Here is a 19,529-nt window from a genome sequence, read left to right on the forward strand (position 1 = left end):
TTAATAACACCGTTTCTGTTCAAAGGGAAATAACTCAAAATATAAACAAGAGACCAAATGACATAGAAATTAACAACTTTAGATTATTTTACACCATTTCTGTTCAAAGGGAAATAACTCAATTTCGAAAATCCGATTAAAAAATAAGTCATATAATAAATAACTGAAAGGTCTTCAACTCAACAACGAGAAAAGCTAAAATCGTGAAAATTGAAATTGACCTTCATTTAGTCACATGAAACAACATATCTAAATTTGTAAAGATTTCCTCAAAGCGTTTTCATGTTAATGAACGGACACTGTTTGGCAGCCGCCCGCCCGACCACTGTACATTCCCAAATCAATAACCGATTTTTCTTTCGAAAACCCGGTTAAAAATTATAATTAAATATATTATTACATAAGCATTATGAATATATGAAATTGTGAAAAAATATCGTTTAAAGCACTCCATCTATTTATTTACATACAAGAGTTCACTTTTGTTCATGCTTTAGACGAGAAGTTCACAGCAATAGAAAAAGTAACATGTTTATATCTATAATGGAGTTGAAAGTTTGGTCTATCACCAAATAAAAAAGTTATTCATGGGTGCACGTTTGTCTTGTCCTTTAGAACTCAGCGAAGAGGCTTGGATGAGGTTGAATCATTTTTGTCTTTTTTTTTACATATTGAGTCTTGATTATCTGATGTGTGACTAAATACCAAGAATGATTAAAAACAAGGAAATTATGCGTCCCATAATGTATCCTGGAAGATCTGGGTCGAGACACAATTTGCTAAAATAATGTTTCACCATAAAAGCAAACTGAATCTGTTAAGTCCCTGTTTGTCTAGGGTATGGGATTTAATAGATGCAGTTGAAATGTCACAAAATTTACGAAGAAGAATGGTTTCGAATTCCAACCAAGAGAAAATAAAATGATCCGCAGGGCTCGGCTTGATACGACCGCAGAGGTCTCCCCCTAAACAGTTGGGGCAAATATGGATACAACATTCAATATTGATACAGCTCTGAATTTGTTTTGTGATTAAATATTTGACACAGCATGGGTTTCTGACACAGAATGAATGTGGTCTAAGAACTTAAAATTTTGAAATTAGACATTTACCTATTGTGGTCCAATATCAAAAATCTAAATATATGGGTCGATTCAGCATATCAAAGAACTCCAAGGATTCCATTTTTGATGAAATCACACAAAGTTTAACTTTGGAGCCTTTGACCTCAATGTGGACCAATTTGAGAAAGGACCAAAGATTCAAAATTTTCCTTCGCGGTTCAATTCAGCATTTCAAAGAACCCAACATCTTCAATTTTTGTTCAAATCAGTTTATTTTGGATCAACTTGAAAACAGGGTCCCCAAAATCAAAAATCTAAATAATGTTTATATCAGAGAACAGCAAGAATTAATTTTTTGTTAAAATCGAACTATTTTGGACCCTTTCGACCAATTTGGAACGGGGCTCAAAATTAAAATTCTAAATTAAAGGTTAAATTCGGCATATAAAAAAAAACCAATAAGTCAATTTGGATGAAATCGAGAGTTTAATTTTGGACCTCAGTGTGGACCAATTATAAAACGGAGGCCAAAATCTTAAAACACGGTAAGATTCAGCATATTAAAGACCTACAAGAATTTCAAGGCTGTGAATTAAACCCTATTGAAATTGGTCGAGAAGTAAGCAATTTATACAAAGTATTAGAAAAATATTGTTTTTGGACCCTTTATTTATGACCATCATTCCCCAAGTCAATCCCAACCTTCCTTTTGAGGTATGGAACCTTGTGGTACAATTTCATAGAGCACTTGAACACAAGTTATAGTCCTGAAATAAGAAAAAATGCTTGTTTTGTTCCCATAATTCCTAAACAGAAATCAACCTCAACCTTCCTTTTGCGGTATGGAACCTTGTGGTACAATTTCATAGAGATCCATACATTTAAAGTCACGTCATTGCCTTGAAACCAAATGTATCCGGACGACGACATCATACCATTATACGACCGCCAATTTTTGCGGTCGTATAAAAACACAGCAAATGGCAAAAATCGTCATTTAGGGACAATTACTAATGAGGAGTCAACCAAAAAGTTCCGCCATACTGATTATTTATATAGATCTTGTCTTGCTGATTGTTTTTGCCTTTTAATGTTTTTATCTATCTATTAAACTTTTCAAGATAATAGGCGAAACGTAAAATGGTTAACATGGTCATTTAAGGACAATAACTCCAATAATGAGTCAAACGATGATTTGTTTACTTATTTGTAGGTCTTGTCTTGCTGATCATTTATGCTATTTAAAGTTTCTCAATGGATAAAAGTTTTCATAATAATAGAAAAAGAAGTAGGGCCAATAAGGCCCTTATTTGTCCCAAATATTAGTGCATATCAAAAAGTAAAAATACCTGTTACCTGACCTTTTGTCAAACATGTTCTTAAATTTGTACAAACTGCTAGTATACTAGAGGTAAAAGGTGTTTAGAACATACAAAAAAATCAAGTTAAACGTGTTTCCATGGAAACACAATGTATCATATTTTTCATGTCGGACCCTTTTATAGGCAACTATACGGTTTGGGTTTTTCTCATTGCTGAAGGCCGAACGGTTGCCTATAATTGCTTACATCCATTTCATTTGAACTTTGGTGGATAAATGTTTCATTGGCAATCATACCACACCTCCCTTTTTCATAATGATCAGATTGATATATTTTGTTACTTTTCTTGAGTTTCCTTGTTTGACATTAAATTTTAGGTATGTTTTGTATTGGAAAACGACATGCACACCAAAAACAACTTAATGGTATTATGTCAATAGCTGTAATAAAGCTTCCGTCAACTTATTTTGTTGTTTATTGGCTGTACATGATGTTTCCACAAAGGAATATGGAAGGAAACTGCATAAATTCAGCAGTTTTCTATGTTTTTGTGAAAAAGGAGCATCATATGTTGTAACTGTGAGGCCTACCAAAAAATTTAAGTACTTTACTATGTTTCTTGAACTTATGTATTTTCAATCATTATTTGCAAATTGGAAATAGTTCTCTTAATCTTTATGTTAATGGGCCAAAATATAGGATCGCTTTATTGTGCTTCCTAGACATATAAATGTTAAAGGCTAAAAAAAGAGAGAGAAAGACAAGAAACAGGGAATTAAAATCCATGGCCAATAAATACATATACAACACTAGATAAGTCCGGTATTTTCCTGTAATTTTTTTTTTATAAAACCCACACCATTCGAAGCACCAAAAGGAATACATTTGTTTCGAAATATAATGCTTTCTTTAAAAAAAATTTAACCACTTTACACAGTAAAAATAAAATGTTGACACAGAGATATGTCTGGCCTTTTTGTAATTCTGATAGTATAATGCAAATGTTGAATCCAAATGGCAAGGTTGGTTTGGGGTTGGAATGACCTGATACCATCGGCGTGACCACTAGCGTGTTGCACATTTTAGTTCTTGTATTACATCTGTTTTCGTTTTTGTGACCTCTGTTTTTAATTTTTCAACGTCTGTTTTTTTTTAATTTATATTCGTTTCGTACTTGATCTCTGTTGTCTGTTTATTTTTAATGATATGTCTGTTTTCGTTTATGACCTCTGTTTTTAATTTTTTTACCGTTTGTTTTTTTGTTTTTTTGTTGTTTTTTTTTTTTGCTATTTAGGCATCACTCCCTACTCTTGGAAAAAATCGGGGTTCTTTCCGACCCATTCGGTTCACCACAAACAATATTTTTACATATGGTATAGTAATTAATTAGAATTATCTAACTTCCATGTTTGTTTATACCTTTTCGCGGTTGCCAAAAAACTAACGAGAGTTGCCGTAGTTGAGATCACTGCTAACGAAAAAGCTATAGGCGAATTAGAATACGGGAAGGCAATATCTCAATAGCAGTACATTTCTGAAGACTTTGATAGAAAAAAAATATTTGGTTCAAAAGAAAGTCGATGTACACGTGTCTTATTATAAAACTTAGCGATTCAATCAAATAAAACACAATCAACTGTTTTTTTTTAATTTGAAGTATTATATAACTTTAACAGATAAGTGAGAGAAAAAACAACACAAAAACAATTAAGGCTACTCAAAGAATGTAGAAATTATTTGATTAATACATCACTACAAAAGTATCAATATTTAGAAAAAAAAGCAAATAATATGGGCAAACTAAACTCGAGGCAAAATTGATTTTGTTTGAGATAATTTGTTGGTTGCATTTGAATAGGATTGAGTCATATAACTTAGTTTTTTTCTACCTGAAAGATACACAGGAAGCTGGTATATTAAATGAAATCAAACAATGTTATAATGCTACTAAAGAAATTGTTTAAATACTTTATTTTAAGAAAAACAATTGTAAGCATCCATATCATTTAATGGTGAAAACTACATTTATCAAAATGGTTAATTTTAGATATGAAATATTCAGTTTACTGAAAGAAGGTGACGATTTATCATCTGTCAATTAATGCTTTCTTTTATAAAATAAAAATGTGCGTTAAAACTTTAAATTTTGTGTAATATTTAGTTAAAGCAATATTATTTTTTTAATTTGTCATTTAAGAACATTAATGCATTTAGGAATCTAGTTTAAACAAATTACCTTCCCTGCAAACTTTTGAAAATTTTATCTTTTCTATTTAAAATTTTACCAAAGATACGACATGTTTGTCAAATTATTACTGTCATACATGTGTCCAAGTGCAGAATAGTGCTTTTCTTTTTTTCTTAAATTAGCACATGATAATAACTAGCGGACATTTTAAAAACCAGCATTCATCAATCTGTAACAAAATCAATCTGAATCATAATGCATTGTTTATGTATCGTGAAAACAGTTAAAATGTATTCCAGTAATATTGTTGTTATTCCAGCTTCAAACTTTATGGATATGGATTTGTGTATGTTTCCAATTACTCATTCTATCCGTTTATTCGTTTCACGTGATTTTGTTTAGCCATGTCCTTTTTGTACATACCTACATTTTTTGTTATGATATATGTAAACATTTTATTACTAAAGTTTTTATTATATTTTCAAATATTATTATATTAATCTAGTTACTGTCTTCCACTAAAACTCTTCTATATGTACATGGGTTTGGTTGTATTCAGATTTAATTTTGAGGTTAAAATAATCAGTCGTTTTGTCAAATCATTCTGATGAACCTTAGAACAATTTAGAAGTCAAGGAAGTAAATTTGAAGGTCACCACGAATTCTATCTCTTGTCATCCAAACCTGCCTTTCTATTCTTTGGTCGTCATGCTGGTTTCTTTCACGCCGATCTCGAGTAACATCAATTTTTGGCCTACAAGTATAAGAACTACTTGTTTACGTTAACATGTCATGCCCTATCATAATCACTATGTCTGCGTGTCCGTCCGTGAGCCTTTTTATGTTGTACGATAAGTCAAGATTGTCTCAACCATGTTGTTCCTTTCGTTTTTGTTAATTATGATAAAACTTTCTCAGACTTTGAAAAGAAAGACAAACTTTAAGCTATAATATTATTATTTTAATATGAAATTGACATATGTATTCTGATACTGCCAAAAGGTTTTGTGGTATGTTGGGTGTAAAAATTTCCATAAAAAATTTTTTTTTTTGAAAAAAAAGTCTTTCTGTTCAGAGATTTCAATGAACATTGATATGTGGATATAGAAAGTTATTCCAAAATTGAGTCCAGGTGTGCAAAAAATCAAATATGTAGTAAAAACAAGCTTTCTTGAGTTTCCTAACAAAATCATAAATTATAAAAACGTCATTAGATGTGATATAGGATTTCAACAGACATCGATATATACTTTTAATATACCATTGAAAAATGTTTCCAGGTATCAAACACAAAAGATTATTGGTAACAAAATTTTGTTTAAATTCACGATGAGAAATGTATTATTTGTTACCATTTTCCTAAGAATTAATATGCAGGTACAATGTATAAGATGCATTTGCAGATTCCTGGTGTTAAATTTGCAGTGAATTAGGTATTGTGCAAACTTAGTTATTGTTAAATCAATCAATTAGTTTGAGAAATGTCTCTTTATGCTAGGATGTCAACAAAAAATGATATATAGGTGAAATAAGGTATTTCATTAGGCGCAGGACATTCTGGCAAATTGTTTTTTATTTTCTAGGGACATTTCAGCGCAGACTGTATAGCCCATTTTAGAATTTCAAATGCGACGTCACTTTGTGCGTTGATGCTTTGGCTAACTCGGCTGTGTATTTTTATATGTTGGATTGAGTTTTTTTATGTAATGTATCCGTTTTTATTCTGTAGTTAGTCCTCACTTCGGTTTTATCATGTATATCTATTATATAGTCATTTTATAAAATTTACTGTTTGCAAAATTATAAATTATTCTAAATAATAAGGATGTTCTTGTCCCAGGCAGAAAACCCTGGCCGTGTTAGGCGCAACTTTTTGGAAGTTTTGGTCCTCGGTGCTCTTCGGCTTTGTACTTGTTTTGGCTTTCAAGCTTTTTTTCATCTGAGCGTCACTGGATGGTCTTGTGTGGACGAGACGCACGTCTGGCGTATTGAATTTTAAGCCTAGTACCTTTTGTTAGCTATTATTCGTGTGTTTCTTTGTCCTATATGTTCTCCCATTTATTTGTATTTTGGTCCTGTCATGTGATGTTGTCGTCTTGGTGTTGTGTTTGACGTTGCCATTAAAGCGGGAGGTTTGGCATGCCACAAAACCAGGTTCAACCCACCATTTTTTTCTTAAAATGTCCTGTACCAAGTCAGGAAAATGGCCATTGTTATATTATAGTTCGTTTCTGTGTGTGTTACATTATTAATGTTGTGTTTGTGTTGTGTCGTTGTTCTCCTCCTATATTTGATGAGTTTCCCTCAGTTTTAGTTTGTAACCCGGATTTGTTTTTATCTCTATCGATTTATGAGTTTCGAACAGCGGTATACTACTGTTGCCTTTATTTAGCCGGAATAATCTGTTCACTTGTAATTTTGATAGCACATTTTAGCTAAAACATTCAGGTTTAATAATATCCACCATACTAAAACAGTTATTTATGCTGGCATAGGGTTGAAATTGTTTGCAATTCCAACTGATTAAACATATACTAAGGTTTTTAACAAAAAATGATGATTTGATATACTGCATTCCAAATTGATCCTCAATGTTTTTCTTTTTAAAAGCTTGTGATTTTACTAGAATTTCAATGCAATTCAATATGCATGTATAACTTGCTATTTAAAAATGAGTACCTGTTTTAAAAAAATACGATTTACCACCACTTACCTAAAGATGCGCTTTGGTCGATTAGTTTTCTCTTGGTCATATTCCCTGTTTCCATTCTCTATTCTAAATTTACACCAAAATATTATTTGCTTTGATTTTAACAACACTTTATATTTATTGAGAACTCATTTTGAATTAAATCAAAATTAATGAAAATTGACACCATATAAACACGAATTGTATGCTTCCTCTGTTTCTCATCTAACAACCTCCAATAGATGCATCAGCTGACATGTCAGTTTTCTAGTTTACTCGATGCATGTAAGATGGTAAACGTTAAAGGGGCAGTAGCTACGAGATATAGAAAAAAAATTAAATATGATTTGTTTTTGTTCAATCATTAATGAAAGTGAAATAGTGAAATAAAAAAATAAAATAAGCAAAGAAACATTGCTAATTAATTATTCACTTGCAAGTGAATAATTCGACATCATTAAATCCGTATTCATGTGAACTTCAATTGAACCTTTTAGCTAGAGATGGGTTACGCATGAACTATTCGTGTTCAGCTAGTAAAAGGAAAAGAATGTCAACATTGAAAGTGAAACAAGGGTAAACCATTTGATTGACTGATTCGATCTACAAAAACTCATTCTTATACAGGTAAAATCGATTATTTACATATTGTTTTAACCTATAATATGAAATCAAACAGACCTAGAAAAATCCATTTGCACGAGTTCGCTATCTATTTATATCTATGTTTACTTTACAACGATTGTGTATACCAACGGTAGACTTCAAAAGGTCAGCTAGATGGCGTCTAGACTAAAATACACATTAAATGCTGAAACATAATTTCGAGTTTATGCATCGTTAATTGTTTATTTGAGACTTTTTTTTATTTGGATATACGTTTTAGTATGTTATAAGTCAAATATGAGAATTTGAGTCGAAACGGTGAACATGAATTTGACAGCTAGTGCCCGTTAAAAGAATTTGTACTCAGCCTGATATCCAGTTGGAAATATCCAAAAGAAAAGTGTATCAGAAAAGGTAATAATGGTCAAGTTGGTATATTTAAATTGTTTACTTTTTCCATAGCCTTAATAGTTTAATGAAGGTGCTTGATTTAGGATTTTTTTTTTTGCATCTAACATACGTGTTTATACTAAAAGTATAGTACTCTAGATATTTTAAACTATTAAGTTAAAAATAAAATTTACAAAACATTAGATTATTGAAGGTGCAAATACATTTGGATCATTAATATGCATAAGCATGAGAACAATCCACAGGAAGATGAAAGACTGATGTTTTTAAAGCATTAATTTTCATATCTGCCAAAGACAACAGTTTTTTTTTGTTCGGGGGGATCATTAAAAGGGGCAATATTCTTATCGAAAAGAGGAAGTCGGCTACATTTGTTTACGTTCAGGCGTGTTTATGTTGACTGTTTTGTCTTGAAAACGTATAAAGCAATATTTGATACATAATCAAGATTCTATTATTCTTATATATATTTCGGCTACATGTTAAATGGGCATTAGCTGCGATATATATATAAACAAATAAAATATGTTTTTTTTTGTTCGTTAATTAATAAAAGTAAAATAGTGAAATAATAATTCGCTTTTAGCAGCAAGTTTGGTTCAATTTTGTCAAAATAAGCTAAGAAACATCGATGATGAATTATTCACTTGTAAGTGAATAATTTGACCTCGTTGAATCCGTATTCATGTGACCTTCAATTTAACCCCTAAGCTAGAGATTGGTTAGGCATGTATAAGGCGTGTTCAGATATTAAAAGGAAAAGAATGTCAATATTTGAAAGTGAAACCAGGGTAAACCATTTGATTGACTGATTCGATCCATAAAAACGCATTCTTATACAGTTAAAAACGATGATTAACCTGTATTTATAACATATATTATGAAATCAAACAGACCTTGAATATTTTTATGTTTATATCGGGTTATATGACCGTCGGAAGTTTTCGGAGGTCACTTCGATAGTTTATTAGATAACGTCTAGACTAAAATACACACGAAATGTTGATACATATTATCGCGCCCATGAATTGTAAATTGTTTATTTTAGACTTTTTTATAATTTGGATATACGTTTTAGTATGTTATAAATCAAATATGAAAATTTGAGTCAAATCGGTGAACATGAATTTGACAGCTGATATGCCCCTTTAATATAATAACAATATAATATATGGGTCAGGACAAATACCTTTCTCATAACAACAGATTTTGTGTGTTTGAATAACAAAATAAAAAAGCTTCGTTACACTAAAAACGTTTAAACTTTAGGTGTTTTATTGACTTGTTATTATTTTTTTTTAATTTTCGTTAATCCATTTTTAATTAAAATTTAAGCATTTCAATCTTTTATTCCTAAAAAAGGGGAAAAGTAGTTCACTAATACCCCCTTAAATTTTTAATAAAATTCCTTGACAATAGACTTTACCTATGGATCTTTTTTATTCATGATTAAGCTTTTAAAAAATTGTATGTGTTATCTAGGGTTATTAGTCTTCAAACTCTGATATTTTCAGTCGGTCCTTCGACGAAATATTTAAATCGATTTTCTTTTATTAATATTGTTTTTGAACTTTTCAAAATTACCCCTGACAACCAATCAGACAATAGTTAAAAATTTACAAAGGACCTGAAAGGACATTATATGATACCTATAGCCAGTAGATACATTTGTCTATTTAAAAACAACTGGCATGTAAAAGAGAGGTGATAGATACCAAACGGACGTTCAAACTCATAAGTGGAAAAAAATACTGACAACGCCATGGCTAAAAAATAACAAACAGATAAAAAGTACACAAAACAGAACACGAAATAAGGATCATAATGATCATAATGATGCCAGGTGGATACATTTGTCTGTTTTTTTTTTAATTAAGAGAACTAAAGTGATATCGCGTCATCCCTACAATAAACTCCATTTTCGCGATTGAAAAACATTAGGTGGCGTAATGGGAAGATAATTTTGAGGAAATAGAATCCTGGCTGTACTGTCGTTAATCATTCGTGAATCACCATTGTTTTCATTAAATTTTCAGTGAATATTTTGCTCGTAGTTCAGTATTCCCATTTCTTACCTTGTATTGTTCGATTTGACTTTGCTATACATTAATCCAATGACCACAATACTGAAGACTAGTAAAACTATAACTAATGCTATTGCCAAAATTGATTTCTTGTCATCTAAAACAAACAAAAAACATTAATTTAAGCTATTTTGGAAGTCATTTAACTTTTTTTACTTTCCGATGCCTCTGAGTCCACATCCAGATCAGTTTGGTAATATTTGTGTTTCTTAATCTTTCGGTTTCTGTGAAGTTATAAAAAGTTGTTTGTGTGTTTCTATGTTTTCTGTTGAAGATTGTTATAAAATTTTATTCGAAATTTGGGTTTTGATTGGCCCTTAGTATCTTCTTTTCTGTTTGTATCAATGTATAATAGTTTTGTTTACAAGAGTTTATACTATGAGCCAAAATTATCCTATGGGAACATGGTTTAGTCAAAATAGTAATTTCAGTAAGCTAGATTTCTATGTAACGCTTTCTTGTTTTTCTTATATTTTCATTTTTTTTTTTGGAGGGTGGAGGGAGGTCAAATTTGTTTTAATTACACGGAATATTAACAATACGAGTCCATTTTTCATAACTGCGAATATGCTGTATATATATTTTTGACAATCACAAAAGGGATTATGGAGTCTAAAATAACAAAAATACCGAACCCCAAAGGAAATTCAAAACGGAAAGTCCTTTATAAAATGGCAAAATCAAAAGCTCAAACACATCTAACGAATGGAAAACATCTGTCATATTCCTGACTTGATACAGGCGAAGTAATTCAACATGCCATCTTAATCATATTTTTACAGATATATTTCTATAAAAATTACCGCACAATATTACATTTGATGTTGACCTACCTGGTTTGTTTCCAAGGTTAAGCTATTTTTAATTCTTAGTTATGTTTTAGTATTCAAAATTATCATGATCTGCATGCATGAACATTTTGATAAAACTCTTTCTGTCAGATTCGCGACATTGTGTATATAAAGATTTAAAGTGAAAAACTACTCATCAAAGATACCAGGCCTATTTATTGATGGACAAACTAGGATAGAATCTTAGATTTAAAAACGATATAGTATCTGTGCCGAACTTTTGGGTCCAATTTATATATGATATGGCATTTTCCAAGTCATGGGAGTAATGGCAAGATACAAAATTAATTTTCTATTTACATTGTGTCATAGATCAAATTTATTCGTTCAGTGTATGTTCACTTGTATTTGTTAATATGTCTTTTGAGGTGAGCCATTTCAATTGTATTTTATAGTGTGTCTTTCTATGTTGTGATGTTACACTATTGTTTCAAGTTAGGGTGAAGGTTGGCGCCTATTAAAACGTTTAAACCCACTGCATTTGATTGCCCCTGTCCTAAGCCAGGAACCTGATGTTCAGTGGTTGTCGTTTGTTGAAGAGGCTCATAAGTGTTTCTCGTTTCTCGTTTTTTATATAGATTAGACCATTGGTTTTCCTGTTTGAATGGTTTTACACTAGTCATTTTTGGGGGTCCTTTATAGCTTGCTGTTCGGTGTTAGCCAAGGCTCCGAGTTGAAGGCCATACTTTGACCTATAATGGTTTACTTTTACAAATTTTGACTTGGACGGAGAGATGTCTCATTGGCACTCATACCACATCTTCTAAAATCTATCGTCAGAAAATAGATCAAGTTAAAAAAAAATCAAGAATGAAAGAAAAAACTTTCTATAACATCCTTGGTCATCATTTGTTTAAGGTGAAACCCTTTCTGGACAAGGAACTGAACCGTCCCCGAAAAGAAAGTTAAAGCATTTGATTTTCTTGTTCTTTAATCATATGCTACCTATTGAAACTCCTAACTTCTTATCTAGCTGCTAAGCAATAAATCAATATATTTCGATACAAGTCATATTTACAGTACTGATAAGGATTTGTAACTGATTTATACTGTTGATTCATTTTTATTCGTGGTATACCAATTTTCGTGGGTTTCGTGGGTCACAGCGATCAGCGATCCACGAATTTACGTATACCACGAAACGTCTTTTTTTCTCTATCCACGAAAATTGATACCAACGAAAATAAATGAATCCACAGTAATGCAGTGACGTAGAAAAAGTGAAGTCGCACAGGCGACAAGAACATTTCGATGATATTTTAAATGTATTGTTTCATTTAATTTTAAATATTCATGAAGTTTGTCCCACGGCTGGTGCTAAACATATTTGGATATTTTCTTTACCGCATAGTTTTGTGCGCATAGTTAACATAGTCATCGAGCATGATTGAGTTCTTTCTGGTTTACTTTTTATGGTTGATTAAGCCAACTGGATTTAAGGAACAAGTGTATACCTCGGAAGATAATAATATTTAACTCAAAAGTGGTTGAGTTTCAAACTCGGTATGCTTTATTTAGATGTAAACTAATATTTGTTTTGGTTAATAACGTCTTTAAATAAAGATTTTTTTAAACATTAATAACAGCTGAATATTTCCTGGTAAGCAGTCAGTTTGATTCAAAGTCGTAAAATTAAGCAAACAAAACAAAAACAATATCGCAGATGTGTTATTTTCCTGCAGGTGAATGATTCAACCTCATTGGAATCCGAATTCATGCAACCTTTTAATTTGAACTTTAGTGGAGACGGGCTGTGCATGCATTTAGCACTAGTAAAAGAAATAATCCTTTCATATTGTTGTACATGTATAACCCTATAAACGTAAAGTATATTATTTAAGGATAGAATGCCTTTTTAGATTTTTTTTTAGAGTTCCAAAGGCGTTGATCGTGCCTTCATATTTTGAATGAAGCTCTTTCGCTCTACATACATAGATTCAAAACGATATAGTATCTGTGCCGAACTTTTGGGTCCAATTTATATATGATATGGCATTTTCCAAGTCATGGGAGTAATGGCAAGATACAAAATTAATTTTGTATTTACATTGTGTCATAGATCAAATTTATTCGACCAGTGTATGTTCACTTGTATTTGTTAATATGTCTTTTGAGTTAAGCCATTTCAATTGATATTTTATAGTGTGTCTTTCTATGTTGTGATGTTACACTATTGTTTCAAGTTAGGGTGAAGGATGGCGCCTATTAAAACGTTTAAAACCACTGCATTTGATTGCGAAATACACAAAACTTTAGTGGAAACGGGCTGTGCATGCATTTGGCATGTAGAAAGCGTGCTCATTTCTTCAAAAGAAAAAAGTCAACATTGATACGCGAAACAAGGGAGCCATCAGGAATAACAATTTTGTTGACTGGTCTGGCCCACAAACAATCAGTCTTATACAGGTTAAACGATGATTTAATAACGTATTATAGTATTCTTTTATTTGTCTTTTTTTAATATTACTTTGACTGTTTAGTCTATTTTTGGTGATACTCATTTGACGTGACTCGGTACTTATACATCCCGTCATTGTGTTATTGTGCTATGGTACATTTTTGTTCTTGTATTTCATTGTTGCTTATGTGCTTTGTCTATATGCCTTTTAGCGTTTCTTTGTTACATATTTGTTTGTTTTTATAGTGAATAAAAATTATAACACAATGTTGATTATTGTACCCCTATTTTGAAATTTTTACCTATTGTGTCTGTTTGATTTGTTCACACATCATTCTCAATATAATGGTATTGTATGGGACTGTCATACAAGTGAGAGGTTTAGCTAGCTATAAAACCAGGCTAAATCCACCATTTTCCACATAAGAAAATGTCTGTTCCAAGTCAGGAATATGACAGTTGTTATCCATTTGTTTGATGTGTTTGAGCTTTTGATTTTGCCATTCAATTAGGGACTTTCCGTTTTGAATTTTCCTCGGAGTTCGCTTTTTTCGTGATTTTACTTTTTACATATATTTTCAACGGAAAACATAATATAAAACATAGAAAAATTGTCATTATGAGATCGCACGTGGTTATCTGTATTTATGTTTATCTTTGTATATATCGGGTTATATGAGCCTTGACATTCTTCGGAGGTCATCTCAATGGATAATTTGAGGATGTCTTATCAAAAATACGCACGAATTACAGATACATTATAACGAGTCCATGCATTGTTAATTGCATGTTTTGTAAGTTTTGCAATTAGGATAAACGATTTAGTATGCTATAAAAACAATACAAGAATTTTGGTCAAATTGGTTAATTATTATGCTGACAGCTGAAACATGCCTCATTAAGCAAAATGCTAGTATACACATAAGTGGAAAGATATATGAACATATGTTAAATAGGGAGTTCTAATATAACATTTTCAGGAGGATAAACGTATAATAGGAAGACATACTACAAAACATTGAATACATATTCGTTGGAACGAATTTGCCAAACGAATATTTCATGATTCTTTAAGCTACGTTCTGACTTACCTTGAATTGTTTGGAAAATTGTCATTACACCCGATAAGCCTTCGGTAGTGCGCACATGATCAGTCGGGGAAACATTTTCTTCATCTGATAAAAGAAATTAGTTTAAACAAATTTTATTGCGAAATACACAAAAGCATCTTACCCAAGTTGTTCCAAATTTCAACGATCGTCTTCAGTTACTTAGTCTAGTAATAAACAAGCTTTATAAACATGCATCAGCGAAAACAATAAATAAACGTACAAATGTATGTATAAACAAAAAGAAAATGCACAATTATACTGAATGATGGATTGTCTACTGAAGTATATTTCAGAAAAAAAAGACAAATGACGTCGAAAAAGAAAAAAAAAAGTAGAGAAAAGGGTGGTTGAAATAACAAAAAATAAGTAAATGGATTATCGTTGGAAAATAGATACAGATGGGGAAGAAAAATAAAAAATTAAAAAATGAAAGATATAACATCCTTGGTCATTATCTGTTTCAGGTGACAACCCTGTTGGAAAAAAAAATGAAACGTCTCCTAAAATAAGATTACGAATTTAATTTCATGTTACTTTAATCATATGTTTTCTATTGAAACTCCTAACTTTTATCGAGCTGCGAGGCAATAAAATTAAATCAATTTATTTCTATACACGTCAGATTTTTAGTATTAATTAAGATTTGTAACTGTATAAAAGAACAGGATTTATGAAACGAGTATATTGCTCGGAATGGGAGAATATCTAATTCAAAAGTGGTTGAGCCTGAAACTCGATATGCTCTTTTAGATGTTAATTTATTTATTTTAGTTGAAGACGACTTTAGAAGAGCATTAGCTACTAAGAAGAAAAAAAATTGATTTTTTTTTGTTTTTTGGTTTCAAACATTTATAAAAGCGGAATACAGAAATAATTTTTCTCTTTAAGCAGTTAATTTTGATTCAATTTCGTCAAAATAAGCTAAAAACAACCCTTTACCGATGTATTTTTAGCTTGCAGTCAATAATTCAATCTCCATGTTTTGAATCCGTATCCATGCAATCTTTAATTTGAACGTTAGAAAAGATGGGCTGCTCATGTGTTTAGCATGTAGTAAGAGTGTTCATTTTATTAAAAGAAAAAAAATGTCCATGAATAACCATTTCATTGACTGAGCGGCACACAAACAAAATATTCTTAAAAAGGTAAAACGGTGATTTACATTTTTTGAAATGTATAATAAGAAATTAAATAGACCTTGAAAAATTGTTCTATACGATTACATGTGCTTATCTGTCTATTTATATTTATGTATGTTTATATATCGGGATATATGATCTTCGGCATTCTTCGAAGGTCATCTGGATGGATAACTAGATAACGTCTAGTTTAAAATAGGCACGATATCCGGTATGGGTTATTCTCATTGTTGAAAGCCATACGGTGACCTATAGTTGTTTTAAATGTCTGTGTGATTTGGTCTATTGCTGAGAGTTGTCTCATTTGCAATCATACCACATCTTTTTTTATACGAATTGCCGATATATTGTAACGAGTCCATGCATTGTTAATTGTATCTGTGACATTTAAATATACGATTTAGTATGTTTTTAATAAAATATAAAAAAAATTATGTCATGTCGGTGAATATAAATTTGAGAGCTAATTGTGTATCTTTAAGCAAAATATACACGGATATATTTTATAGCATATGTTAAATAGGAAGTGCTTCACTAACATTTTCAGAAGGATAAACTTACGATAGATTACATACAACTAAAAATTGAACGAAAAAATCGTTGAAAAGAATGATTTATCAAAAGGGCGTTTCATGATTCTTTAAGCTACTAGTACCTTCTGACTCACCTTGAGTTGTTGTTTGAAAAATGACACTCGATAAGCATTCGGTAGTGCACACATGTTCAGTCGGGAAAACATTTCCTCCATCTGATAAAATGGAAAAAAAATAGTTTAAACATATTTTATGGCGATATACATCGGACCCAAATTACAAAGGTCGTCTCAGTTACTTAGTCTATTAATAAACAAGTAATATAAACAAAGGCAACAGTAGCATACCGGTGTTCAAAAGTCATAAATCGATTGAGAGAAAACAAATTCGGGTTACAAACTAAAACCGAGGGAAACACATCAACTATAAGAGGAAAACAAAGGAACATCAGGAACACTGAAGTGCAACAAAAACAAACGCCAGCGTACATAGAAACGAACTATTTGATAACAACTGCCATATTCCTGAATTGTTACATGACATTTTAAGAAAAAAATGGTGGGTTGAATATGGTTTTATGGCTAGCCAAACCTCCCGCTTATATGACAATGTTAAAAACATCGCTAAAATGACAACACTACGTGACAGAAATACAGCACAAACACACGCAAGAACACTCATCACAGAGAGACGCACAAACAAACATACATCAGCAAAAAACAAATAAATGTTCAAATGTGTGTAACAAAAAGAAAATGCACAATTATACTGTATGATTGAATTGTCTGCTGAGATATATTTCAGAAAAAACCCAAATGATGTCAAAAAAGGAACAAGATCAAGTAGAGAGAAGGATGGTAGAAATAAAAAAATTAATTGAAAATAAAAAAAAACATATGATTTATGATAAATAAGTCAAATTTACCAGTAAAAGAAATAATCCTTTTACACGTATAGCCCGATAAACTTAAAGCTATAGGGACATAATTAAGAAAAAATGAAAATATTCATTGAAGTAAAATGATTTGTTGCTTTAATTGAAAGTGCTGTCATGGAATTACTTAGGAAGGGTAGGAAACATTTTTATACATAAAACACAAAGTTTTTAAGACTAAATGACAATTATTATAATATATATATTCAGATTTAGCAAAAGACAACCACTGTCAATGTTTGTAATACAAGATAGTCAAACGAAGATATGGTGGGATCAAACTTGTGTTTTAAAGATCTAACCGTTAAGCCTATACCCGTGAAAAATGAAAATGTAAATATCATCAAAGGACTCGATCGCTTATATAATCGCAAGGATCAGGGCCCGTATGCATAAAGCTACTTAAGCTAAGATTTGTTCCGAACGCACGGATTTTTCTCAATGTCCTACGATAAATTAGCACTACGATTGGATGAGTGTGTGCATACGGGCCTTGACACAAATATTTGATACTGACGCAAACAAGAAATACAAGCCAAACATGATATACGTTTATATTAAAAGATTAAGTTACTACGCATTGTTATACTGCCTATTTGCAAAAAAAACAATATCTACAAAAAATGTACTTAATTTAGAAATACATAAGACTACATTATAAAAAAACTGAATTAGTAAGACTATGATGACGACAAAGTAAAATAACAAAGTGAAAGTCAGACAAATGCAAATTAAAGCAAATTGCAAACAAACAAACAGACTATATAGATAACGAAAGGTTCATTTCTTATAACGAATTATTTAAATAACTCGAAAAGGAACAGTTAAAAAATAAAACTATGAACATTTCCACTTTTTGTCTGTTAATAGCGCTGTCTGTCATATACCATTTACTCAAGCACTAACGGAAGCATGCCTCAGTCCGATAAGCACTCTTTTTTCTTGAATTTTTTTTTTCTGCAAGTCAGCATGCAATTTATCAAGTACTTCCAACGAATTTTTGACACTCCAAACGTAATTAATTCCACCATTTTTCCACCTTACCGTATTGTTGGTGGAAAGACGTTATACATGCAAGTAATTTTTTTGGCATGACACTTATTGATAGATTGTAATCACGATTTTTATCGTTTGACGTCTGACTTAATAGAAGAATACGGCTAAATAGTGAAATATGAGTTTCAGATAAATATTCCTAAAGTTATCAACATAGAGAAGTTCTCGCTTGGACACACACTTCATTAACTTGTATATTATATAAGAGCATAAACATGAAGCAAGGGGAGGCACTCTACTGTCTCCATACGGCACTGAAGACAAACTCTGTAAAAAGAAATGAGAATGGAAGCGGTGCATTGTTGGAAACTATTCAATTCATTTGTACGGGCTTTCAAAACAGGATAAAAAGCGAGGCTTGCCGAGCTTTTATCTTATTTCAAGGTGATTTATTTTCGATATTGTACATATTTTGTATATAATAAACAATAATAAATTGATCAAATTGAATTACTTTAAGAAAAGCTTTTTTGTGAGTATTTTAACAATAAAAATACAAACCATAAACCTTTACGCCTACTACACCATAAGGTCTAGTATATGACTAGCTACTGCTACTTCCTCCAGATTTATCGGCTCGTTTGATGATGCCATTTCTCGACTGTGACCAATATATGTAGCCGTTATAACCATCAATGCCATAAGGATAATGGCTATAAGAGATAACTGTTTTAACATCCTTGAAATATGTCAAAGAGCCAACAACCCGATGGAAGAGCAGAAAACAGCCCAAGGCCACCGTTTCGTCTTTTACGCAGCGAGAAAATTCCGCACCCGGAGGCGGGCTTCTGAAGGCTCCTAAACAATAATGTATACTAGTTCAGCGATATGGACGCTATACTTAACTCCGAAACATATTAATGAATCAAAATTAAAAAACACACATGTCAAGACTAACAAAGGCTAGAGGTTCCTGACGGGACAGATGCATGCATGTGGCGGCCTTAACATATTTTGTGTGATCTCAATTCTCCCCTATACCTCTAGCCAGTGTGGAATAAACAAACACAGCAATACGCACAGTAAAACTCAGTCTAAAAGAAGTCCGAACCCGATGTTAGAATAGGTAACAGAAAAATCTTAGCAAAATTACAATGATCACCAAAAATTAACTGAGGACTTCTAGCAGTTACTGACATACC

At 31.5% G+C, this 19,529-nt stretch overlaps 1 long non-coding RNA gene across 1 annotated transcript; it reads right to left on the reverse strand.

Moving 5' to 3' along the window:
- Nucleotides 1–4,018: 4,018 nt before the first annotated feature.
- On the reverse strand, nucleotides 4,019–19,063 carry LOC127705328 (uncharacterized). The gene is made up of 6 exons (XR_007983835.1): nucleotides 18,889–19,063; nucleotides 16,532–16,612; nucleotides 14,705–14,788; nucleotides 10,356–10,461; nucleotides 7,288–7,350; nucleotides 4,019–5,328 (listed from the first exon to the last, which is right to left on the reverse strand). It is a non-coding gene; the product is annotated as an uncharacterized LOC127705328 (long non-coding RNA).
- Between the last annotated feature and the right edge of the window lie 466 nt (nucleotides 19,064–19,529).

Source organism: Mytilus californianus, unplaced genomic scaffold (assembly GCF_021869535.1).
Source record: "Mytilus californianus isolate M0D057914Y unplaced genomic scaffold, xbMytCali1.0.p SCAF_1, whole genome shotgun sequence".
Taxonomy (NCBI): domain Eukaryota; kingdom Metazoa; phylum Mollusca; class Bivalvia; order Mytilida; family Mytilidae; genus Mytilus; species Mytilus californianus.